At 48.4% G+C, this 27004-nt stretch overlaps 1 protein-coding gene across 4 annotated transcripts in view; it reads right to left on the reverse strand.

Moving 5' to 3' along the window:
* The window catches only part of NRG3 (neuregulin 3), an 805324-nt gene that overhangs the window by 616234 nt on the left and 162086 nt on the right, over positions 1–27004 (reverse strand). The gene's annotated exons all lie outside the window — the stretch shown is intronic.

The following is a 27004-nucleotide window of genomic DNA, read 5'->3' on the forward strand; positions in this document are numbered from 1 at the left end:
AAGATCCAAACGGAAATCGCATTCTGTGTAGAGGGCAGGGACTGAATCGATCTGGGGCTGGAATAAAAGCTCCATGCAGTTTACACCCTGGTCTCCAGAAAACAGAGATTCAGCGTTCCAGAGAAATTGATTGCTTTGGAAGGTGGACTGTATAGCATTGTACACTGCTGAAGACCCTGATCTCCACAAACCCTGCCCCCTCCAGACTTCACTCCCAAAATTTCAAGGAATTTTCTAGCCCAGCGCTGGTAACCCCAATTCCCTGTTCTTCCATATTCAGCTGGCTGGGTGACTTTGGCCTAGTCACAGTCCTGATAGTGCTGTTCACACAGAGCACTCCGGTCAGAGCTCTCTCAGCGCCACCTATCTCACAGGGTGTCTGTTGTGGGGAGAGGAAAAGGAAGGCAGTTGTAAGCTGCTTTGAGACTCCATCAGACAGTGAAAAGCGGAGTGTAAAAAAACAACTTTTTATAGAATCGTAGAATCATGGAGTTGGAAGTTGCCTCCAGGATCATTTAGTCCAGCCCTCTGCAGAATGCCAGAAATTCACAACTACATGCTCACCCACAGTGACCCCAATTCCATGTCCAGATGAATCCCACCCACCCCAACCATACTCCCTGGCCAGTCTGTTTTTTTCTACCCTGCTTTGTCAAAGCGGCCTTCCCTTCCTCTCCCCACAACAGACACCCTGTGAGGTAGGTGAGGCTGAGAGAGCCCTGGGAGAACTAAGAATTACCAAGGTCACCAGTAGGCCTTATGCAATCGCTTTTCCCTTCCTCTCCCCACAACAGACACTTTATGAGACAAAGCGAGCTTTGGCTGAGAGAGCTTTGTGTGTGAGCACCAGGATACAAATACAAAAATAAAAAATAAAAGAACGATGACTGACCAAAGGTCCTCCAGCTGGCTGCATGTGGAGGAGGAGGAGTTGGGAATCAAACCCAGTCCTCCAGATTAGAGGACACTGTTTCTACCAACCATGGTTCATTATCACTTCTAAATAATGCCCTAGGATATATATATATATATATATATTTCATTTGAAGTATACAAACAGGCATTAATGGTTGATGCTGGCACACTGCCTGACATAATGTTGCTGTGCAATCAGACCAATAACTCAATCCGCTTCCATTGCTGGGGTGTTGGTAAGAACTGGCCTAACCCCGAGCTGTTTCTTAGTATTGAGACTGCAGTATCTTTCCTTCTACCCCCCGCCCCGCTAATGGTGGTCAAGTGAAGAGAAAGGCCATGGCATTGAACAGGACATTTTAACCGAGCAAAGGAGGGCCCAGAGGACGAGAAAGGAATTAAAATGTCCTTGTACAGCTCACTGTACACACTTCAATGGATCAGCGATCGCAAATTTATGACCGTTGGAGTGGAAAAGTGAAAAATGTGACAGTCCCATCAGGGTTATTGGGATCATAAAAGAAGAGTACGGGATGGGTCGCTTAAGTTTCGCACACATTTGGGTTAAAGGGGAAACCCTGGAACTGAAGTCTTGGTCTGATGTGCATTCGCCATGTTAAGCACACGTTCAATGGATTTCCATGAGATTCTGCGGTATGGCTTATTTGCAACGAGAACCTTCCATAAATCAGACACAGAGATTGTTGCCAACTTCCAGGTGGGGCCTTAAGATTGTCCTGAATTACAGCTGATCCCCAAGCTACAGAGATCAGTTCTGCTGTACAAACAAAACAAAACTGGTGCTTTGGAAGATGGAGTCTGTGTCATTATATTCTCCAATTCCTTTACTGGCATATAAAACTATATCATAGTTAAAATTAAAATAAGTAAGCATAAAAAGAACCCAGAAGTAATTCAAAGTATACAGCAGATTGTCCTTAACAGAGGCCCTGACACATGGGAGGGCAGTATATAACTACCAGAACAACAACAACAACAACATAATTGCACCTTGCAAAAATCTGGCCATGTTTACTATTATTTCTATGTTGGTATTATCCAGAAGAAAGGAAACCTTAAGAAGGCTTATTTATCAAAATGGGACTCAGATATTTTATATGAATCCTTGTATAATATAATAAAAATATACAAAGGTCATAAAAGTGGGCATGCTGGACAGTGTTATTATTGCATATTTTACATGACAATACAAAGTGGCACTTTTTGGAATCTTCCTAAAAGAACAGCTGAGGGTAGGGCAGCATTATATTGTCACTGTCTCTCACCTCCCCAAGCCCCACTTCCAAAACTATGGGTCAGCCAAGGATTGGTCACTGTACCAAGTAGGGTGACCATACTAAGGACATTTGTACTGGTGGCTCACCATACTGAAAAGGTTTAGAGTCACTGTTCTACAAGCCCTGCAGTTGTGTCCCATCAAAGGCTCATAATAACTTTCTGATTTTGCTGTGTACCTGGGACTGTAGAAATTGGGCAGGCAGTTACCTGGTGGGTCATAATATATGGCACATGGGCAACACTTAAGCTTCTTGCTTAACAGATCCTATCTGTAGCCACTACCTTACATTAGCCGTACACTGATGGAAAAACACATCTTGATTGGAATGAAAGCATGCAATTCTGATGCCCTCCTCAAGCCAGCCACTGATGTGGAGTTCACAAGGTGATGCCACAACATCATATGGTGAGCCATCCTGAACAAGACCTGAGTTCAACACATGGATGTACTTTTGGGCAGCAGCTCCATTGTGCATGTCATGGCAATTCTGGCTGCCAGCTTCTTGCACTTCACCCAGTTTGGAAGGATCCAACACAAACTAGTTTTACTCGACCGCTCAAGTTGGCCCGCTGACCCAGACTGCAGCCTGAGCAATCCTGTATTTGTTCTGAAGCCCATTCATTCAAGGCATAGGGATCCTGTCTCTTCGATGCAGCATGCATCGCTGACCATATGCCTGCCACAAAGAACAATGTGTTCTCCTCTTTGCCATTTACAACTTGGACTAAACCCCAGAGTGAGGATTATTTGCAACCTCGAGCTGTGGATTATTTGAAACCAGCAAGGGGAGGGAAGGAGAAACCATGTTGCACAAGAAAAGTAGGAACATGCCAGTGTGTATACTAATCTATTTATTTAAATGGATGCCAACAAATCTGAACAACAGCTAAGCATTTAGCCTCACATAGTAAATTGCTGTTTTGGAGGGGGGGGGGGCAGAGCACAAAGAAAGTAGTTAACATTTGTATCATTCTGTTTTGTATCTCACTGAAAGGAAAATATATCCAAGTTCTTTAATGATATACTGTTCCCTTGGTATTTCTCCAAAGGCTATTTTGGGGGGTGGGGGAGGATTTCAATAATCATAGTAATAGTAATAGTAATAATAGTAGTAGTAGTAGTAGTAGTAGTAGTAGTAGTAGTAGTAGTAGTAGTAGTAGTAGTAATCATAATAAAACACCCCATTCAGCAAGCAGACTCAGGGTGGTTTACAACATGATTACAAGATTTAGAATCATTCCTACAGTTAAATCCCCCATCCCAAGCTCCACCCCACCCAACTCCACCACCCCCATCTTCTATCTGGCTGACTATTGGCTAGGAACATATGCACAGCTAAGGACCATGAAATGGGCATCTCCTTGGGGGGAAAAACCCACGACAAATGCTACATGCAGGTGACACCCTGGAGACGGAGATGGGATAATGCTTTTGATTGAGATGTTAATGTTTTTGTGGTCTTAGTAATATTTATTTTAAAGTTACTGTAATTTTGTGTGTTCCCATTGCTGTTGTAAACTGCCCTGAGCCACTAGCAAGGGCAGTATATAAATTGAATTACTACGAAGAAGAAGAAGAAGAAGAAGGAGGAGGAGGAGGAGGAGGAGGAGGAGGAGGAGGAGGAGGAGGAGGAGGAGGAGAGGAGAGGAGAGGAGAGGAGGCCCCCATGTGGTATTAATTTGCCCTGGCTTCAGCCATAGAACATCCTTCTGTCTGTCCCTCTTCAGCATATTAAACCCTATGGCCAATAACATTTAGAGTATAGCAAAAACCACCCTGATGACAAACCAACTTGGTATGTCTCTGCTGTGAAAAATCCAATAGGGGTCGCTGCAAGTCGGTTGTAACTTGACAGTGGGGAGAGTGTGGTAAACGAAACCCAAGCTCAGTGAACAGTCTGATCGGGGCACAGCTGTTGCCATAGCACTGGCCAGATGATTGGGTATAGATAAGGAAGAGTGACTGGATAGGTAGGAACCAGGAGCCTGCTTTATGGCACTCCCATTCTTTGAAAGGTGGACAGTCATACCTGAACAATCCAGGAACCTACATGGCATGGGGAAATGAAAATACCACAAAAAAAAATTAAGAGTGTCCTTGCATAGCATGAGTTACCCCAAAACAGGCCAGAATGGAAAAACGTTGTCTTTTTTTTTTAATTAATTTTAGCTGCAGTGGAAATAAAGGGAACTCATGTCCATTAGAACCTGTACAAAGAATAGTAGGCTACATAAAGTTTTTATACCTTTAGCTCATAGGGCTGGCCGCTCCTTCAGAGTGATCTCCAGGCCCACCCACAAGCTCTCCAGCCTCTCCCTGGAGCCCTGACCTCATATCTCTCAGGTGGCAGGGTTACCAGGCCAGGATTCTTCCTTCAAGCTTATGTGAAACAGAACATATTCATATATAACCCTGTCCTCTTGGTGCCCACTTGTACCAAGCTAAAATTGATTGATACCAAGCTATGAGAAATAAGAGTTAAAGTGACCTTTTCTTCTCATCAAAACATAATTTCTTAACATATCTGAAAGGCTATAAACCGTGCCCCCCCTCCCCCCATGTTTCATTGTAGGCAAAATCTTGCATTACATTTCTTAATACAGAGAAAGAAGAGAGACCAGATCTTGGTTTCCAGTTTGGTACTAAAGCCAATTCCCAATAAGAGTATGATCGGTTAGAAGGTTGGAATTATTTCTTTAAACACCACTCCATCAGGTAGGTCAGTAGTACCTGGTCTCCAGTTTACAGAGATCAGGTCCTCTGGAAAAAAATTGCTGCTTTGGAGTGAGGCACTATACCTCTCCTGAGGCTCCTCCCTTTCTTGAACACTACCCTTCCCAGGCTTTGCCCCCCAATATCAAGGAATTTTCCAACCAAGAATGGGCACCCTTGGTGGAGAGCTTAACAGGAACATAATCTTATGGACCCAGGATAACCTGGTACTAATTGATGAGTATCATATAGGTGTAAGTCCATAGTTGGGTAGCCCTGGGAGGAAGGGACCTATTATGCATGGGCCAGGTACTCCTGGGTGGCTGTGGTAGGGCAGCGGGGCTAATCTCTGATTGTGCACGATTCTGCTGCCATCCTGTCCCTGGTCTGGAGCAGGGCCCTGGAAAGCCCGCAGTAAGGAAACACAGATTCTTCCATATTTCCCAGGGCGCTGCCAGGCCAGTCCCATCCTCCCACAACTGACGGTGGCCCTGCTGGGACACCAAATGCCCCTGTCAGTGCCGCGGAGCTACGGAAATGACCTGGGTGGTCTGCCACCCCCATGTTGGTGGGCGAATGGCATGCCACTTGCCCACCAGCATGCAGTGGGGCCCCTGTGCAGTGGGGCCCTCTCAGCCCTGACGGTGTTGGAGCGATCCACAACATAAGGGCGATCCACGTGCTCCAGAGCAGGGGTAGTCAACCTGTGGTCCTCCAGATATCCATGGACTACAATTCCCATGAGCCCCTGCCAGAAAATGCTGACAGGGGCTCATGGGAATTGTAGTCCATGGACATCAGTAGGTTGACTACCCCTGCTCCAGAGGATGCCTTCTCCCATGTGTTCTCCAGCTGTGCTGGGGCAACTAGCACTCGGGAGCGGCCAAGCATGGTCACTGCCATGCATAAGTCAGTTGAGAATTTGGAGAATTAATACAGTCCTGAAACAAAGGTGCCATATTTGTTAATATTGTTACTATAAAAAATTCACATAGGGGGACAGCATTGGTAACATTTGGTTGGAACCATTATTCTGTGGCTCAAGAGTTTATGATAATCAAAAGGAAGGGAAAGAGTGAAAGGAGGGGGAGAGAGGGACTATCTGTACACAGCCCGTGGCGCCACGGGCGCCATCTGTACACAGCCCATGGCGCCACGGGCGCCACGGACTGTATAAAGGAGTAAGGGGTGGTGGGGAGGAGTTAGGGCGGGACCGGTCCGGGATAAAAACTCGGAGGGGTCCAATCAGGAGCCGCGAAGCGGCTCCTGATTGGCCCCTCCAAGTGTCCATCCCGGCCCAAGCAGGCAATGGGGAGCCGCGCGAAGCGCGGCTCCCCATTCCCTGCTTCACTGGCAAGGGAGCACCCGCCAGCCGCGCAGGGGTGCTCCCTGCCCGGCGGACTGACGCGGCTGCCGGGGACTCCCGTCCATTCTTCCGACGGACCTCTCAAAATGGCCGCCGCCCCCGACAGCCGAGCCGCTACTGCCGTGACTGCCCCGCTGCCGTCCGTCAATACAGGTAGGCCGCTTCCCCACTGAACACCTTTTCCAAACCTTTTGTGCGTCGAGTTTATCCAAGCTACAAGCCGAGAGGCAGCAGAAAAAAAAACCCTGTAGGAGCCTTTCGCAGCCCCAAGCCGAGAGCCAGCAGAAAAAAAAAACCCTGTAGGAGCCTTTCGCAGCTCCAATCCGAGAGCCAGCAGAAAAAAAAAACCCTGTAGGAGCCTTTCGCAGCCCCAAGCCGAGAGCCAGCAGAAAAAAAAACCCTGTAGGAGCCTTTCGCAGCTCCAAGCCGAGAGCCAGCAGGAAAAAACCCTGTAGGAGCCTTTCGCAGCCCCAAGCCGAGAGCCAGCAGAAAAAAAAACCCTGTAGGAGCCTTTCGCAGCCCCAAGACGAGAGCCAGCAGAAAAAAAAAACCCTGTAGGAGACTTTCGCAGCCCCAAGCCGAGAGCCAGCAGAAAAAAAAACCCTGTAGGAGCCTTTCGCAGCTCCAAGCCGAGAGCCAGCAGGAAAAAACCCTGTAGGAGTCTTTCGCAGCCCCAAGCCGAGAGCCAGCAGAAAAAAAACCCTGTAGGAGCCTTTCGCAGCCCCAAGCCGAGAGCCAGCAGAAAAAAAAACCCTGTAGGAGCCTTTCGCAGCCCCAAGCCGAGAGCCAGCAGAAAAAAAAACCCTGTAGGAGCCTTTCGCAGCTCCAAGCCGAGAGCCAGCAGGAAAAAACCCTGTAGGAGTCTTTCGCAGCCCCAAGCCGAGAGCCAGCAGAAAAAAAAACCCTGTAGGAGTCTTTCGCAGCCCCAAGCCGAGAGCCAGCAGAAAAGAAAACCCTGTAGGAGCCTTTCGCAGCTCCAAGCCGAGAGCCAGCAGAAAAAAACCCTGTAGGAGTCTTTCGCAGCCCCAAGCCGAGAGCCAGCAGAAAAAAAAAACCCTGTAGGAGTCTTTCGCAGCCCCAAGCCGAGAGCCAGCAGAAAAAAAACCCTGTAGGAGTCTTTCGCAGCCCCAAGCCGAGAGCCAGCAGAAAAGAAAACCCTGTAGGAGCCTTTCGCAGCTCCAAGCCGAGAGCCAGCAGAAAAGAAAACCCTGTAGGAGTCTTTCGCAGCCCCAAGCCAAGAGCCAGCAGAAAAAAAAACCCTGTAGGAGTCTTTCGCAGCCCCAAGCCGAGAGCCAGCAGAAAAAAAAAAACCCTGTAGGAGCCTTTCGCAGCCCCAAGCCGAGAGCCAGCAGAAAAAAAAAACCCTGTAGGAGCCTTTCGCAGCCCCAAGCCGAGAGCCAGCAGAAAAAAAAACCCTGTAGGAGTCTTTCGCAGCCCCAAGCCGAGAGCCAGCAGAAAAAAAAACCCTGTAGGAGTCTTTCGCAGCCCCAAGCCGAGAGCCAGCAGAAAAGAAAACCCTGTAGGAGCCTTTCGCAGCTCCAAGCCGAGAGCCAGCAGAAAAGAAAACCCTGTAGGAGTCTTTCGCAGCCCCAAGCCGAGAGCCAGCAGAAAAAAACCCTGTAGGAGTCTTTCGCAGCCCCAAGCCGAGAGCCAGCAGAAAAAAAAACCCTGTAGGAGCCTTTCGCAGCCCCAAGCCGAGAGCCAGCAGAAAAAAAAACCCTGTAGGAGCCTTTCGCAGCCCCAAGCCGAGAGCCAGCAGAAAAAGAAACCCTGTAGGAGCCTTTCGCAGCTCCAAGCCGAGAGCCAGCAGAAATAAACCCTGTAGGAGTCTTTCGCAGCCCCAAGCCGAGAGCCAGCAGAAAAAAAAACCCTGTAGGAGCCTTTCGCAGCTCCAAGCCGAGAGCCAGCAGAAAAAAAAAACCCTGTAGGAGCCTTTCGCAGCCCCAAGCCGAGAGCCAGCAGAAAAAAACCCTGTAGGAGCCTTTCGCAGCCCCAAGCCGAGAGCCAGCAGAAAAAAAAACCCTGTAGGAGCCTTTCACAGCTCCAAGCCAGCACGCCCACGAGAGCCAGCAGAAAAACATTAACCCTGTAGGAGCCTTTCGCAGCTCGAAGCCGAGAGCCAGCAGAAAAAAACCCTGTAGGAGTCTTTCGCAGCCCCAAGCCGAGAGCCAGCAGAAAAAAAAAACCCTGTAGGAGCCTTTCGCAGCTCCAAGCCGAGAGCCAGCAGAAATACATTAACCCTGTAGGAGCCTTTCGCAGCTCCAAGCCGGCACGCCCACGAGAGCCAGCAGAAAAGCATTAACCCTGTAGGAGCCTTTCGCACCTCCAAGCCGAGAGGCAGAAGAAAACAAAAACCCCTGGAGGAGCCTTTCGCCGCTTCAAGCCGGCGCCCTGGGAGCCCCGGCAGCCGCCCACAGCGCAGCTGCTGGGTGCTCCCTGCCCTCATGGCCCCAGAACACAATGGAGCCGCCGGGAAAGCCGCAGAAGAACAAAAAAATGCAGAGGAGCCGCCACAGCCCAGCGCACCACACCTGGGACTCCCCGGCAAAAACTACGAGACGCCGAGGAGCCGCCGCCCGCCTCCTCTTTCAGGTAGCCTGTCCCTCGCTCTGTCCCTCGCCTGCCGCTCGCTCTGGTCCCCACCTGCTAGCGCCCATTGTCTTCTTCATACAATGGGCTTTTTTACTAGTAGTGACATATAACTGGTAGGAAGGTTTGCAGATCAGCAGTGTCACATACAAGTCCTGCTAGCAAAGAGGAGGTGCACTGTGTTACCAATGTGATTGCGAGGAGAATGTTGCCAGCTCTCTGGCTTGGGGAAGACATTCATTTGAATCCACATGTGCAATGCCTTCTGTTTGTTTTCTGCTTGTTTTCTGTTTGTTTTCTGTTTCAGTCACAAGGCCAAAATGCAGGGATTACAGACAATGGCTTGTAGATAGGGCAAGAGAGAGACACATAAAATGTTCACTCTGGCCATTGACAATCCTGTTGTTAACCAGCCATTCAGTCTGCATACAGACAGGCAGAGCTACATATCGGAGGGAGGGTATACAGTACGCACAGAGTACCCTAAGGACACTTTCCTAGGAATAACATGAGTAGATTTGCTTAGGATTGCTCCCTGGCTCTCAAAGAATAAGCAGGATCAAGCTTGATGAGGATGCAGTGCGACACACCCATGAACCTGAAACAGACCAGCCATTCTTAGAGGAGGCCATATGCCCCCCTGGGGGACTCTGGCATATTTGTAGGGAGCCCCTCTCATATCTTTCAGTCTGAACTGATGAACTGATGAAATACCCCTTTTGTCACGTATGAAGGCATCAGATAGACTGTTCCTTTGTGTGCACTTCAATTAATGAATTCAAGAAAAATTTAACATACAGGCCTCTCTTGGTCAAATGTTTTAGAAATCTGCGTTGTGGGTATATAAGACAAGGTACATCGAGTATAATTCAATCACTCTTAGCTTAGGCCTTTTTTAGCCTAGCTCTCTGGGCAAGTAACCAGCCTACTGCAGGGGGCGCGAGAGGAGCTCCTAAAAAGGGCTATGGCCACCCCAAAAAAGTAGAGAATGGCTGAAATAGACATAGGGCCAAAGAAGGCAAGGTGTGATGTCTCAGCATAGTCGACCTCATTGAAGGGTAGCTTTTAGCTTCTGTCATCCACACTCTCCTTTTTGGTTGAAAAACATATTCCATTTCTGACAGGAATGGCTAGGCATGCACATAAGGATCCTCTGTCATTATCATCAGAGCTCATAGCCCGCTTTCTTGGACTCCTCTTTAGATCCCCCCTGCCCACTCAAGAGTTGCCAGCTCTGGGTTGGGAAATGCCTAGAGATTCGGGATTGGAGGCTGAGAAGGGTGGGATATAATGCCACCAAATCCACCCTCCAAAGCAGCCGTTTCCTCCAGGGGAACTGCTCTCTGTGGTCCGGTGATCAGTTTTAATTCTGGAAGATTTCCAGGCCCCACCAAGAGGCTGTCAATCCTGGTCCAGCCTGGCAGATAGATTTTTGAACTGCCACAAACACTGTGGCTGCTTCCTCCATTATGCCTAGAAGCTGGCTTGGAGGATTCCTTGGGCCAGGAGTGCAACCCCAAAGAGCTGCATTCCAATTAGACAGGGGAATGTTACAGCACGTAGTTCCCACTGCAGGCAATGGAACTGAACGATGTATTATGAGCACCAGTTGTATTAACAAAGATCGTCTAAAGATGATCCAAAAACCTTCAAAATACAATTGTGTTCACCCCTAATATTTGTGCATGGCTACAATAACTGCGTTCACACCATTTGCTATCAACTGACACTGTTATTTATCCATTTATCTGTTATTTCTCTGTTAATGTCACCAATATCTCAAGGGTGATTGTTAATACATGGAGGTTAACAGGGCAATTCCTCGAGGAAAGCAGTTAAAAATCACTCCTAAATACTGTGCAGAGCGGCTCAGTTAGAGACCAGCACAGTCCCCTCCAGCCAAACTGAGGTCTCCAAGTGCTCAATTATATCCCAAACATTCATTTTAAGGAGATGGTCCTTCACACCATGTGCTGTAGCATTGGTGACCTCATTCTCAGACCTCTGGCCCACCCCAAATTGGGTATAACAAGGTACCTAACAAGGTAACTGCCTTTGCAAAGAGGAAAGAGCAAAGGTTCAAGTAGCACCTTAGAAGACTAACAACATTTACCGCAAGGGATGAGCTTTTGCGAGTCAAACTTACAGCAAATCTGAGCACGGACAGAGGGGGGATAAACCTATGGGTAGGACACCTAATGGGAACTTGACCTGGTTTAATGATTTTAGACCTCTTATCCCTAAGGTTTGTTTTATAAAATTGTTTCTGCGTTGTTTTTTAGCCTCCTTGGGTCCTGAGATGCTCTGCAGAAACATTTAAAAGAAATGCATACCATGGCTTATCCTAGTTCTTTTTGTTACTAGTTCTATTTTATTACTGTTTGCTCACGTTTATAGCTGGAAATTGAATAGGGTTGCCAGTCCCTCTTGACCACTGGTGAGGGTGGGGGAAGGTGGCCAGTTTCAAGTTGGGAAACTCCTGGAGATTTTGGGAACAAAGCCTGATGGGAACAAAGGACTCAGGGGTATACCATGCCATAGAGTCCACCCTCCAAAGCAGGGGTAGTCAACCTGTGGTCCTCCAGATGTTCATGGACTACAATTCCCATGAGCCCCTGCCAGCAAACGCTGGCAGGGGGTCATGGGAATTATAGTCCATGAACATCTGGAGGACCACAGGTTGACTACCACTGCTCCAAAGCATTCATTTTCTCCAGGGTATCTGATCTCTTATAATGAACTATAATTCGGTGGGAGCCCCAGGTTCCACCTAGAGGATAGCATCCAGGAATGGGGGCAGGATGGGGAAGACATTTCCTTCTGAAGACACTTTCCATGTAAATAGCCACCAAAATTGTCTCCACAAATCTTGGTCCACATCCAAATAGACCACAAGATCTTTCCGGTGGTTCTCACAAACTCGTTTGCTTGGAAGATGTTGTCCAAGCTAATTTCTGCTTGATTATGAAGAGGCCAAAGGCTGCTTTATGATCTCACTCTAATAACCCGCTGATTCAAAGGATGTTTTTGATAATATGATTATGCAGCGGGCGTAATAACAAAATCACTTTGTCCTCACAACACTCCCCCTTCCCACCTCTACACACCGCTTGATCAAACACCAATGAACTGCAAGCAAAAGAAGAAAGGTAATAGGTTTCCTTCCCAAATGACTGAAACCTCTCGAACTGGAGTGTAGATCAAAGCTGTATAGACATTCTCAAGTAGCTCCTCCAGCAGATAAACCGATCAAGACTGAATTTAGCAGAGAACTAAAAGGGGAGAGGGGGAATCAAAAGGACATGATTCAGCCGTTGCCATGACACGCCAAGTTCAGAAAATGCCCTCAGATGCCGAGGACTGAGTAGTAAGACTACTCAAACTGCTTCAGGGTTTTTTCAGCCAGAGTGGTCTGACGAAGCACACATGCCTAATCACAACCCATTTTGGGCTAAGATGCCTGCTTGTGTTGCATTCTTGCCACCTAGAATAATGAAGAGGTGAAAAATATAATTTATAGAGGCAACACCACAAAAAAAAAAAGGGGGGGACACCTTGAAATGTAATCCTACAATCAGAAGAAGCAAAAGAATTGATTTTATACCCTGCTTTTCAATGGCCTTCCCTTCCTCTCCTCACAACAAATGCCCTGTGAGGTAGGTGTGGCCGAGAGAGCTCTGACAGGACTGCTCCATCAGAACTGCACTATCAGGACTGTGAAGAGCCTGAGGTAACTCAGCTGGTTGCAAGTGGAGGAGCAGGGAATCAAACCAGGGTCACCAGATTAGAAGCTGCTGCTCTTAATCACTACACCAAGCTGGCTCTCTACTAAGCTGGATTTTGCAGTTGGACTGTGGATGACTGCTAGGTTTGTCAGCCTCCAGGTGGCACCTGGAAATCACCTGTAATTACAATTTATCTCCATATCAGTTCTCCTGGAGAAAACAGACACTTTAAAAGTAGGCATGTGTACTAAGTAAAAAATACGGACTGCTCCAGACCATGAGAAGCCCAGCCGAAGCACTTTCGACATCTCCAAAGCACTTCAGCCATTAAAGTCTTGCCACCATGGTGGATATGGAAAAGGCAAGGGCACACCTCCCCCTCCTTGAAGCCCACCCTCTCTGGCTCCAGGGAAAGCAAGCTGGCACGGCTGCCTTCCCGGGCAGGTGCAGCTCCTGCTCCGGCTCAACCTTGCCTGGGGAGTAAGGTGACACACCTCAGTGGCCGGAGGGATGGCAGGATGCTCCCCTCAGTGGCGCACTTACTCCTCAGTGCCGTGGGGAGGGTGCAGCCTAGGAGGCTGTTGCTTGTTTACCCTCCGGTGGGTGGACACCTGGGAGTGCTTCCCTCCAAACGGGGGACCAGCTGTAGGTGAGGGAGGGAGTGAGCGGTGGAGGCAGCAGCCTGGGCAGGGCATGGGCCAGGGTTGGGGGTGGGGCTCTTGCTCTCCTCCCTTCAGGCCTCAGGAGCAAGAAACTTCACTCCGGGGCAGGCAAGGCGCCAGGCAGTGGCCAAAGTATGAAAGCGCACCGAAGGACGCTGAAGCCGCTTTGGCTCTGTTTCCCTATAGCCGTGGTTCTCAACCTTGGGGTCCTGACCTCAATCGGGTCACCTGGACCCTTCTCTGGGGTCGCCAGATCGGTGGCTGCCATGGTGGCCACAGCGGTGATGGACAGTGGTGGGTGGCAGTGAGCGAAGGCAGTGGTAGCAGGCGACAGGCAGCGGCAGGCAGCAGCGGGATGCGGCGGGGAGTGGTGCTGCTGGCGCCCCCCGAGTCCTGCCCTGCCGATCAGCCACTTACTCCTAGTGTGTCCCATTTACCTGCACCGTGATGCTGCCAAGCCTCGCCCTCAGGCCGGCCTCTCCAAAGACTCCTCCAGGCGCCGCAGCCCCTCCCTCGCCCACCCAGCCCTTGCCACCCACCTGTTGGCCGCCCCCCGCGGCTGCTCCAATAGGCACTCTCAAGCGGCTGAAAAGCGTCCACAAGCAGCAGCGGACAGCGCTGGGTGGTGGTGGGCAGCGGCAGCGGGCAGTGGTGGTGGCTGGCGAAAAAGCCGTGGCAATGGCTGCCTCCACACTGCCAACTGTCGTGAGCATGCTCAGGCACGTGTGCACACCGACCCGACCACTGCATTTGGGATCGCGGAGACACAGCGGTTGAGAACCTCTGCCCTATAGAATCCTACACTTCAGACCATATTCGGTCCATTTTTCTCCAAAGCTGCCCTGCTTCGGAGATTTTTCGACTGGAGTGGTTCGCAGCAAACATGCCTATTTAAAAGGTGGGCTCTCTGGCATTATGCCTTGTTGAAGTCTCTCCAACCCCAAACCTTGACCTCTTAGACCTTGCCTCCAAAATCTCCAGGAATTTTCAGACTTGGAGCTTAGCAACTCTATTGAAATCTGGCATAAGGTTGTCTGAAGAAGGGTGATACTTACAAGGTTCTTTATCTGTCATTATGAGCCAAGGAATCCAGTTCTGCTGGATTCCTCACCCTATTTTTAATTTATTTCAAGGAAGGATCTGTCTCAAGCAAGACCTAGATTCTTCAAGTACAGCATTTCCAGCAGGAGAGATTTAACAGCAATATGTTGTTTACCACCCTATCATTCCCCAATAGAAAATATCACATTAGCTTTCCGAATCGCCTTCACTGCTACATGCTGCAGGAAGCCAAGGTCAAGTTAGAAATAGATACAGGAGTCCTGGAATCTGAACACTTAATTTACAAACTAAATCATTCAACCTTCCAAGCACACTGGTGCCAACAATTAATCCTCTGCTCTGATCTACGAAGTGAGACTGTGGTAGACCAAATGTTTGGCTCTCAGACGGTCCTAGAACCAATCCTCAGCATCTTTCCCTTCTTCATAATTTGTTAAGGGCTAAGTGGGCGGAGAGTGGGTGGGACCAGTCCAGGTGAGGGGCCAGTCAAAAGACATGGGATCAGTCCCCTCACCAGGACAAACAGCAGTTCTAGCCAATCAGGTGAGGCTAGAACTGCTGAAGGCTTCAAGGCCCTCCCCAGGACAGGCCAGAAAGCTACAGGGAAGCGGCAGGACACTGTGAATAAAGACAGAGGCCTTCCCCTTGGGCCTAGAAGCACACCCGGGGCTGAGGCACTGGGTGTGCTTCTAGGCCCGAGAGGGAGGCCACACCACCGCCGGGGGGAGGGGGGGAAGCAAGCCTTCCCATTGGGCCCAGAAACGCCGCATCCAGGGCCAATGCCACCTTTATGTGTCTGCTAGGCGGCCACAACAGGGGGCTTTCAAAGCCGTTCTCATGAACGGGCTTTGAATCTAGTAGACTCATAAAATTGGAAGGGGCCATAGAGAAGACAAAAAGTCAGTTTTTATACCCTGCTTTTCTCCGCCAGAAGCAGGTCACCTTCTCTTCTCCTCACATCAGGCACCTTGTGAGGTAGGTGGGGCTGGGAAAGGTCTACCAGAACTGCTCTGTGGGAACATAGGGCTGTGACTGGCCCAAGGTCACCCAGCTGGCTGCATGTGGAGCAGCAGGGAATCAAACCCGGCTCACCAGATTAGAAGCCACTGCTTTTAACCACTACACGATCTAGTGACTAGTCTCACCCCCTGCTCAATGCAGGATCAACCTAAAGCATGCATGATAAGTATCTGTCCAACCACTTCTTGAAGACCACCAGTACGGGGGAGCTCAACACCTCCTTAGGCAGCCCATTTCACTGATGAACGACTCAAAGTCTGTGAATGTCACCCCCCTCCCCATATGTAGCTGGTACTTGTTTAAAGCACATTTCTGTGGGTCCTCTGCTGTCAACAAGAACCACCCCCTGCCCTCCTCCAAGTGAGAACCTTTCAAAATTTTCAGCATCTCCAGTTAAAAGACGCAAGTAGCATGTGATGAGAAAGACCTCAATCTGAGACCCTGGAGAGCCACTATCAGTCCAGTTGACGATCCTGACCTTGATGGGCCGATGGCCTGGCTGAGTAGAAGCCAGCTTCATGTGTTCAGACGCATGTGAATTAAGCTGACCTTCAACAATCCCTCCGACACATGATTTCAGGCACATACAAAACACCCAGCCAATCTCTGGCCATTCATTGACCACACACCCTGCTGCCTCCTATCCTCTAGGCCATATGAATGGAAGGTGAATGGCTACAGGACCTATGCTGGGAAGACAGGGCATTGCCATCAATGCTGTACGCAGTTTGCGCTCCATCATTCTGGCATCCACTGCCACAGTTGGTGTGGCCATTGTGGCTTCAGGTTGACCCCAGCCTGTGTTTATTGTATAGGCTATATATATAGGGGCAAATGCATGGTGCTTGCAAGCCCAATGACCCAAATTTGGCCTGCAGCCGAATTTGGTGTACATGTTCCCCAATCAATGCATCTTTAGGCACAGGAAGAAAATGCTGATCAACAGACCAAAAAAGGGCAAAAACATGGCCTCCATACTGTACGCGAGTCGCAATGGTGGAGACCTTCATTCCCCATTCCCTTGTACTCTCCTGAGCACCAGTCTCCTTGGCAATACCCTGAGGTCTATTTGTAAGCAAATCCCACTTAATTCACTGGACCCAGAAAAGGGTTTCAATGCCACCCTGAACAGAGTTACACCCTCCAATATGAATGGAACAAAAAGTCATTATGTATGGGGCCGGTCTGGCAGGGCCGCAGATGGCAACCACGGTGACACAGGGAGCGTGGATACTTCCACAGGTCATCTGAGGCCCTGAGTTGGGCCAGGGCTGAGAGGTGGCTGGGATGGTGGCGATGTCATGCATCATCGGTGGTTGGCATCCCCACTGCCCTGTCGCCACCACCCGGGACTTTCTGCCCCATGCATAATTGGTCAAGAGATGTTTTGACATTGCCTGCCTAATTGTTGACCCTGCCTAACTTTCAGGATTTGACAAGATGGGACTAGACTGGACCATCCTGGCCAGGACACAGATGTGTGTGGGTTTTTTGCTGCTTCTCAGTAACTCTTCTTATGGGTCCACATCCATTCCCAATGAGCTGAAATGCTGGAAACGTGCTTACATTTAGCTACATCATTCAAGCAGCTCCATCAGTAGCAGGAAGTCACATTCGCAGAACTCGTTAGCCTTGAGTTATGCCGCCCTGCATTGCAATATATTTTTAATTAGTGTTTACAAGACAAGCTTATGAGATGTAGTGAAGCATGGGGCACCAAAGATAGGTGCTTGTGGCATTCACTTCTGTCTGTTTGATAATTACGGTGATCTATTCCACACTAAGCAGGTCATTAGAGATGTTCAGAAGGAGTCATATTATGTTCACTCTCCAGGAGGGATTTTATTTTTGTGCAGTGTTTGGGAAAAGAAACAGACCCCCCTCCCCCCAAAAAAAGAAAAGAAAATTATACTGGATATATTTAACCGGCTTGAGAAACAATCTGTCATTAAGGATGCCAGCCTCCAGGTAGAACCTGGGGGATCTGGTGAAATTACAGTTCGTCTGCAGACTACAGAGACCAGTTTCCCCAGGTGAAAATGACAGCTTTGGAGGGTAGACTCAAAAGTGTTGCACCTGTCATGAGTTAGCCTCAGATCAGGGGGGGCTCTCCAGAGGGCAAGCTGAGCTGTGGAGAAAGGGCACAGGCATGGCCCCAATAGGAGGAGTTATTAGGTGGCTGCTCAGGGAGAAACACCTACCCTAAGCCCAGAGCCAGAGAAGGATGACCAAGGTCCTAAGCTGGAAGAGTCAGCTACCAGCCCTGCCTGAAACCAGCTGGGACTCACCAGACCAGGGGTGACTAAACTGTGGCTCTCCAGATGTCAATAGACTACAATTCTCATGAATCCTTGCCAGCAAGGGCTCACAGGAATTTTAGTCCTTGGACATCTGGAGAGCCACAATTTGGCCACCCGTGCACCAGACTGGCAGCTCCCCTGAGACAGCTGTGGGTCTTTGCAAAATATGACTTCTGAGTGAGTTAGAGGTGAAAAGGCAAAGTGCACATTCACTTGCCTACTGTCAATTTTTAGATGTGAATGAATCTTTCCAGGATGAGGTCAGAGGGCGACTGGGATTACTATTTAGACTCAGCTGAGAACAGAGGCTGTGTGGAAGCAACTGGTGGACTTTTGCTGACCTGGACCAGACCTCAACCATGCTTTCTGACCTCTTCCTGACTGCTTGCTTAGAACATCCTGGCTTTGACTCAGCATCCCTTTGACCATGGCTGCTTTCTACTGGCTCAGCTGCAAGACCACCAGCTGGCGTCTGCTATAACCCAATGCTCCTCTGCTGATCTTTTTGACTGGAGATGCCAGATCATGAACATGGGGCTACCTGCATACACACTAGGGTTGCTAGTTCTGAAGGGGAGGAGCCTGAGGAGGGCAGGTTCTGGGGAAGGTATAGACTTCAATGGGATATAAAGCCAAGAGGTCAACCATCCAATGTAGCCATTTTCTACTCAAGAACTGATATCTGTTGCTCCAGTCATTACTGGGGCAGGGCTCTGTACTGCCTCCAGAACCAGTTGCATGCCTCCAGAAGGATCTCATTCCAGCATTAGCCCCTTCTCTGACAGGAGGCAAAGCATTCTGCCTCCTCTGCATCATCTTGGCAAACAGATCCAAATTCCCTTCTTATATCAAGAACTTCCATTTCTTCAAAGGATAGATGATGATTTTTCTCTTATTCCCAGCCCTTGCAATTATTTGGGAGGAGGGCTTAAGGGATACTTGGCTCTTCCATCAAAGAAGAAAAAAGAAGAAAGCAACAATCCTAAAACGGGCAAGAGAGAAGGCTGCATTATTTCTTCTTTTTTTCAACCGCCATTTTCCCTGCAAGAGATTAATTGTCACAATGGCCTCTTGAAGATGAATCATTCATAGAATCATGAAATTATCAAAACCTTCAATAAGAAGACAGTAATATCTGGGTTTCCATGGCAAATCATTAGATCTGGGAAACGGCAGCAACATCAGTTCGCCGTGGCCTGCAGTTCTAAAGAGGAGGAGGAGAGAGACGTTATCTAAGAATTGCTGCAGAAGGAGAGGCTTAAAAGCAAATTTGCAAGGCGTTTGTGGACAGCAAAGGAAGCTGAACCATGAAGCTTAGACGCTGGAGTCCAGAACCTCTTTTCCAGAGTAGTTTACAAAGCAGGGAGTATAAACTGGGTTGCCAGCTTTGAGAAATGTTTGGGGTGGAGCCAGTGGAGGATGGGATTTGGGGAGCAGCAAGACCTTTGTAGGGTACATTGCCACTGACTCCACCTTCCAAAGCAGCCATTTTCTCCAAGGGGCCTGGTCTTAGTCATCTGGAGTTCAGTCGTAGTAGCAAATCTCCAGATGCTAGCCTGAAGCCGACAACCTGATTTCAGAGGGAGGGGAGGGGTGGGGTGGGGTGGGGCTGAGGGGAGAGAACAGCTTGCCTTACCCATCTTCTAAACAAAGACCAGAGGCAGGGTTGCCAACATCTGGGTGGAGCCTGGAGAGATCACAGGACTACCAAGGATCTCTAGGTTAATAAATAAATAAATGATAGAAATAGATTATTTCTATGCTGCCCTTTCTTGGCGGGCTCAGGGTGGTTGACAGCAAAATTCAAAACATTTTTATTTTTAAATTCACATCAATAAAACAACGAAAGCCGTCTCTCTTAAAAAGGTATCCCTCGGAGGGTTGCACAGAGCTTGGAGGGATGGTTTCACTGTAGATGGCTTTTTGGCAGGGAGGTCCGGATGTTCTTCTTCTGGCCTCAAACAGAGGCTTGGTGGAAGTGCTCCATTTTACAGCCCCTCTGCAGTAAACCACAGGAGTGGTTTAAGGATTCCCAGTGATTGTAGTGCCAGAGCTAGTTTAAGGATTTGCAGGGCCCAAGCAAAGTACCATTGCAGGAGGAGCAACCAGTCTTGGAGAGGAATGGCCCCCAACAGTGGAAAGAGGTGTCCTTTCAAGTGCTTTTAAAGAGGGAAGAGAGGGGAAGGAAAGAGGCCTTGATCCTGATCCACAGGGGGAGCCATCTTGTGGCACCCCTGGAAGTGCGGGACACATAGCACAGAAGGACAGGGACCATAGCACGTGCTACATGCACTACATGGAGAAACCAGCCCTGCCTCTGGAATTGTTTGAGGTGACAGAGATCAGTTCCCCTGGGAGAAATGGCTATCTTGGAGGGGCGAGCTGGATTTGGCCAAAGTCCTTCTCCTCCCCCAATTCCACCCCCAAGCCTCCAGGAATTGCTCAACCCAAGGACAAGATTGAAAACTGAAGCTAATTGGCTCACAACTAGTTTCCCTCTCATTTTCTCACTCTCAAGAGTTATCCATACACAGGGACATGAATTCTTCTTTTTTTAAAAATGTTTATTTGTGGGAAAGGCACCTTTCGGCAACAAGGAAAGCAACGTCAGGCCTGTCAGGAAAGACAGGGCCTAGCTGCTAATTAAGAGCAAACTAGTACCCTGTGGAAAAATTCACACCTTTCATGTCCAAAGAGAGAAAGGGGGACTGACTTTGAAATCTTTGAGAGGATTAAATTCTTCAACGGTAAAATGGCTATGTGCAGAAGGTGAGAAAACTGACAAAGCCCATCCAGAACAAGACAAGGAAGACAAAAAAATAAACTAATAACACGCCAGACAAGACCGCAAGGGGGTAAAGACAGCAGAACACACTTTAGGCAGGTTATGGGCAAGTCAAGAGGTGGAAATGTCTCTATGGAAGTCCTCTATGGAAATGCCTTAATGGAAGTCCAGAATGATGAACACCATCTCCACTAATTCAGAAGGGCTTCTCACATATCTGAGGCGATCACCACTGTAACTGTTCTTCCATATCCTCAGAATTCCCACTCCATTGCACTGCTCTAGTTCATATTGTAGTTGTCCACTGAACCCAACATGTATTAAAACACCCAAGGCCTTACTAGCTCTGCATGAAGAGCAAACCCACTGTGAAATAGGACCAGCATACTTGAGAGTCAATGTGGTGTGGAGACTGGTGATCTGACTGACTTGGATTTGAATCATCCCTGCTCTGTCATGGAAGCTCTCTGGTGGGCCTTGGGCCAGTCATACACTCACAGCCTAACCTACCACCATAGAGTGGTAGTAGTTAGGGTAAAAATGGATGTGAGGAGAATCATGTAAGCAGCTTTGGCTGTCCATCAAGGAGAAACATGGCATATAAATGTAGCAGGGCTATCACTCCACTCCACCCTATCTACCAACAGGAGACAGGGACAGGGCTGACTGATCTACATTGAGAAACTCCTGGAGATTTCAGGATGGGACCTGGGGACTTCAGGGACCTCATGGGAGTGCTATGGGGATGGAGTAAGGAGTGGGAGATATCTGAGATGCAGAGGGATGTCAGTTGAGTATAATACTATGGAGTCCGCCCACCAAAGCATCCTTTTTCTCTAAAAAGAACTGATCTTTGTAGTCTGGAGATGAGCTTTAATTCTGAGGGGTCCTCAAAACACATGTGGAGACTGGCAGCCCTATAAATTAGTATTTCTGACTTCAGTAGTGGGCACCCATGCATTTGCCAGGTTTATTGATTTATTATTTATTCTATGTATCATTTGATTTCTATGCCACCCCTTCCTGCACATGGGCTCAGGATCGTTTATAGTAATAAACCAGATGAGAGGTCTGTCGCACCAGCCCATAACTGATAAACTCGCTGGTATGTTCCTAGGGTTTTTCTACTCTGTTTTCTCAGTTGGGGGAATAAAAGGAGAGCTCTTCTTAAGCTTAAGAGCTGGGCTGCTGAACAAACTTTTGAAACCTTCTTGCACTTCTCTATCTGCCTGGGACTAGGAGAGAAAAACAATGGTGCATTCCCAAGCTCATGGCATCCCCCCCCTCAAGTCTAGTAAGCAGAATCAAGGGTCCCAATACCACCAGTGAGGATGGGTCTTCCCACGCCCACCCCCTCTGCAATGTCAGTGCAGCACCAGGTCACTTCAGTAAAAGAAAGTGGAAATGTCATTGGGTAGTTCATAGGATTGCTGGGACCTCTATGATTTATCAGAGAGTTTGTGCAGATGCCCAGAGTTACCTCTCCACTGGGTGCTGAGCCATACAGCCCTCCTGCCAGCTACTAGGCATAGCCTGGTCATCCCTCAGCTAAATTTGGCTCGATGGATCCTCAACAGTACAGTACAGCTCTGTAGGAAAGGACATAATTGGAAGAATCAAGCAGAGTCTGAAACAGATGTGGACCAAGGGCAGAGGGAGGCTTGTTCATTTGGTTGTCACCAAAAAGGCACCCAGCCTAAGCTGCTGCTAACCCTTCATCATTCAGCTGCCTACCTAAGTCAATTGGATTCCCAGTTCACCTCAAGGAAACAAGCAACTCCCTCCTCCTTTGACCATGATGTCAGTCCGTGACCATATGAGAAAATAGCCTTTGATGAATGCTGCCACCAGATATGAAAGGAAGCAATATCACTCGCCTCGGGGACAATAAACGTGTACAAAACCTGTCACCCTATAAACACTGATTTACCATCGAGTGCCTCCGACATGGCAGAGTGGCCTGGCAGATAACGCGCTAACTACTTTACAAGATTTCTGCACTTGGAGCTTATTTCAGGTCAAAACGTACTTCTTGATCAAGCGCCGATAGAGCCCTACAGCATATGCTGATTATGTGTCCTTAAGAGTCAAGCATATTTATTTCTCACATAATACGGTGCCAGTCAAACTGGTTACTGAGCTATATGTTGCCGGAGAGTGGCAGGGGGAAATGCTTTCCCTAGAATTTGGCCTTGCCGAGGAGAAAGGCAGAGGGTTTGGGAGACGGTGAGCAAAAGGCCAAGAAGTCATGGGCGTGTCAGACCCCTGTCAGCTTTCTCAATGGCATTAGCAGCAAAAGCGGTTTCTTGAGGTCATGATACAAAGTGCATGGTTATTCTTGCAGAAACTAGACTGAAAGGCAACACATAACCCCAAAAGTCCTGCCCTTAACCACCCATGAAAATGCCTCAACAATGAAAAGGTAGGCCTCCCCTGTTGCCAGGGGAAAGCATGTGAATTAGGCATGTGCCCAGGTACACAGTAGTACATCACTCGTACAAGGCTGATCCGAGGTTGCACCCAGTGGTAACATTAAAAATCCCCTCTGCCACGGTTCCTGAAGCAAAAATTGGCAATTAGACCACACAAAGGAACAACAGATATGCAGCAGAGGCAAAGCAACAAAGGCCGGTACAAGCAAGTTGACTTTAGAAGCAATTCGACTTCACAAACTCCATTTGACAGTTAACAGGCTCCCCCCCCCCATTTCCAAATGACAATACAGTGATAACTGGCACCAACCGGTGAGTACTGCTATATCATTGATACCTGGCAAATGGTCATACCAAATAGCCATGGTAGGAGGCACACAAACAGACAGATCCTGCCAGGGCACTGCCTTTAAGATGGGAAAACGAAAGAAAAAATGGTGGGTGTCCTCACTGAGGCATTCGAACCTGCCAGTCTGAAGGGACCAAGTGGGATCATGGGTTGCAGTGAATTTCTCAGGGGGTTCAAAGCAATGAGCTGGTGCTTTAAGAGACAGACTGTTTACATAGTTATGTTAAGGAGCGTTCCTGGCTTTCCTCTTTGTTACAAAAGTGGTGGCTCTATAGAAGGGGTGGCCAAACTGTGGCTCTCCAGATGTCCATGGACTACAATTCCCATAAGCCCCTTCCAGCATGGGAATTGTAGTCCATGGACATCTGGAGAGCCACAGTTTGGCCACCCTTGCTCTGTAGGCACTTGCCACCCAGCAGGCGGGACTCTGTAATCCCCTGGAGGTTCTCAACCCAGTGTCCGAAGATCAATATTCTAAGGCAGGGGTAGTCAACCTGTGGTCCTCCAGATGTCCATGGACTACAATTCCCATGAGCCCCTGCCAGCATTTGCTGGCAGGGGCTCATGGGAATTGTAGTCCATGGACATCTGGAGGACCACAGGTTGACTACCCCTGTTCTAAGGGACTGAGTGAACAGACCAGATAATGCAATGAAAATGTGGATGTAGTGGAGAAAAAGGCAAAGTCTGTGCTTGGAATTGTTAGGAAATAAACATATGGATAAACATATGGAACAGAGATCTATCAGTCTCTATTAGGCACAAGGTATAGATGGAACACTCTTCTCTGGGGCAGTGATGTACTGTCTTCTTGGTGCTTGGGAAGCAACAATGGGAGGGCTTCGAGAGTTCTGGCCCCACTGGTGGACCTCCTGATGGCACCTGGGGCTTGGCCCTTGTGTGATGCTGAATGTTGCACTGGATGGGCCACTGGCCTGATTCAACATGACTTCTTATGTCCTTATGAATGCTATTGAAAATGAAACGACAGGTTTTGTGACATCCTTTCATAATGCGGTCAAATGTGGAATACTGTGTACAGTTCCGGTCACTGTAATAAGATATCTGCCTCTGATATTGAGGAGGAATAGATTTTGCACCAAACCAGCTGCATTCCAGAGTATTCTTCTTTCTAGCAGCCAAACGTTTGGTTACCATGTCGATTAAACAATCCACACAATAGGGCTAGACGCCTCGCCTCCCCCCCCCCCCCGGATGCATGAAACTTATTTAAAACTGAAGATGGGTTAAAAAACAAGAGCCAGACAAAGCTGGGGTTGCCATGGTAACCCAAAATTGCTCTACAATAAATAAAATGGTGAGGAATCTTTGGAGCAGGTAAGATGAGAACGCTTGGGCTGGCTTCGGCATGCCTGCCCAGTTCTCCCTTTTTTGACATGCTATTGGGCAGGAGGCAGAACGACTAAATACACAAGGTCAGGAAAACAGAACCACAGTATAGGTGAGGGAGGAAAGGTGAGCTGAGCTACAGGATAGGGAGCACACGTGAAGCTGCCTTATACCATATCAGACTCTTGATCCATCAGAGTCAGTATCAGGTCCTGCTCTTGTAAACATCAGTAAATAGTGACACTGCTACCATAGGGCAGTGAGGGGTCTGCCCTCCAGGAACAGGAAGGCCTTATTTGGGGCACAATGCATACCTGGGGTCGCCAATGTCAGCTGGGGCCCGGAGATCTTCTGCTATTGCATCTGATCTCAAAGCAACAGAGATTAGTTCCCCTAGAGAAAATGGCTGCTTTGAAGGGTGGAGTTATGGCACTTCCTCCCATCCTTCCCCTCTACAAACCCCACCCACCCTAGGCTCCACCCCAAAATCTCCAGTTATTTCCCCACTCTGAGTGTACCTGTCCAGGTGGACCTCAGCTTGCCAGCCAGGTTTCGCAGGCCAGCCAGAAAATATCTACATCAAAATTCTGGGACTCCCGCCAATCCTTCCTCTCTTCCCTCCTTTTCCTCGGACCCTTCCTTACATCTAACATCTTAGTGGCCTATTAATCTCAGTAATTATGGTGGATGCTGCTAGTGGTTATAATTTTATTTATATTTATGTTAGCATTTTACCAGAGCCTCTTGTGGCGCAGAGTGGTAAGGCAGCCATCTGAAAGCTTTGCCCATGAGGCTGGGAGTTCAATCCCAGCAGCCGGCTCAAGGTTGACTCAGCCTTCCATCCTTCCGAGGTCGGTAAAATGAGTACCCAGCTTGCTGGGGGGGTAAACGGTAATGACTGGGGAAGGCACTGGCAAACCACCCCGTATTGAGTCTGCCATGAAAATGCTGGAGGGTGTCACCCCAAGGGTCAGACATGACTCGGTGCTTGCACAGGGGATACCTTTACCTTTAACATTTTACCAGTTTGATCTGTTTCATTCAACTGTTGTTCACTGCCCCAAGATGGCAATGCTCCAAAGGGGCAGTAGACAAATTGTGTGATAAATAAATAATGGGGGTGTTTCCACAGGGACCCCCCCTGCAAAATGCTGACACTCCCCTAGCAGCCAACAAAACAGCAATTTAAGGACCACAAAAAAAACCAAACAAACCATCTTGTTATCCTATGTGCACAATGGCAGATGGCAAATACTTCTGTCGTTTCAAAAGGGCCACTCGTGTACATAACAGAACTAACACATTTTACATGTATTTTAGCATGGTGATGGGAATCCACCAAAAGATTAATACGATTCTGAACCGTTCACCAAAAATAGTTATTTATGGGCATATTTCTGACCAGGGTTTATTGCACATCTTCCTTCCAACCATCCTTCATAAGAGAAGAGAGGGAGGTGAAAGTAGGAGCCATGCTTCAGTAGCTTTTATGCCCAAGAAAAGGAGTTTGCCAAGAAGCGTGAAGTACAAAAAAAAAGAACTTATGACTGGGCAGCAGGTAGAAATTACATTATTTGGAGGCTTTCTGAAACATGAACGTCCCAGGAGGGTTAAAGGATGGGTGGAAAACATCCCATCTAAAAAACCTTTTGTCAGCCAATAAAAGAAAAAGCTGGGAAATAGAGACACACCTGTTTCCCACTGTCTCAACTGCCTACAAAAGAACAGATCTGAAGATGGCCTTTCAAGAAAACAGTAGAGTTTGATTCCTCACAAATTACTCATATACAGTTGCCAGATCAATCGTTTTCTAACTTGATGTAGTCTTACCCGATAATCACTTGACTGGGAGGGGCTGTGGCTCAGTGACAGAGCATCTGCTTGGCATGCAGAAGGTCCCAGGTTCAGTCCCAGGCATCTCCAGTTCAAAGATATCTGGAAGTGGTGATGAGGTAGCTCAGGCAGAGTAGCTCAGCCGGGTAGGAATTTGGATGAGAAAGCATGTCTACCCAACCTCGATGGAGTGCAGCTATCAGTGGCTCACTCCACCAGAAACCTGGGCATGATCCTTGATGCCTCCCTCTCTGTGGAAGCACAGGTCATGAAGTAGTGTGGCAGACTTTTTACCATTTGTGCCAAGACAAACTACTAGCACCCTACTTGGCCCTGGAACACCTAACCACAGTCATCCATGTGACAGTCAACTCTAGATTAGACTTCTGCAACTTGCTCTAGACAGGCCTTCCCTTAACCTTGATCGAGAAACTGCAAGTGGTCCTGAATGCTGCAGCCACGATCCTCACAGGTACACCATGGAAGTGCCACATCCAGCCTGCTCTCCAACAACTACACTAGCTCCCAGTTGAATTCTGGATCAGACTTAAGGTCTTGGTAATCACCTTCAAGGTCATACGTGGTCTGGGCCCATTGTATCTGT

Source organism: Paroedura picta, chromosome 8 (genome assembly GCF_049243985.1).
Source record: "Paroedura picta isolate Pp20150507F chromosome 8, Ppicta_v3.0, whole genome shotgun sequence".
NCBI lineage: Eukaryota > Metazoa > Chordata > Lepidosauria > Squamata > Gekkonidae > Paroedura > Paroedura picta.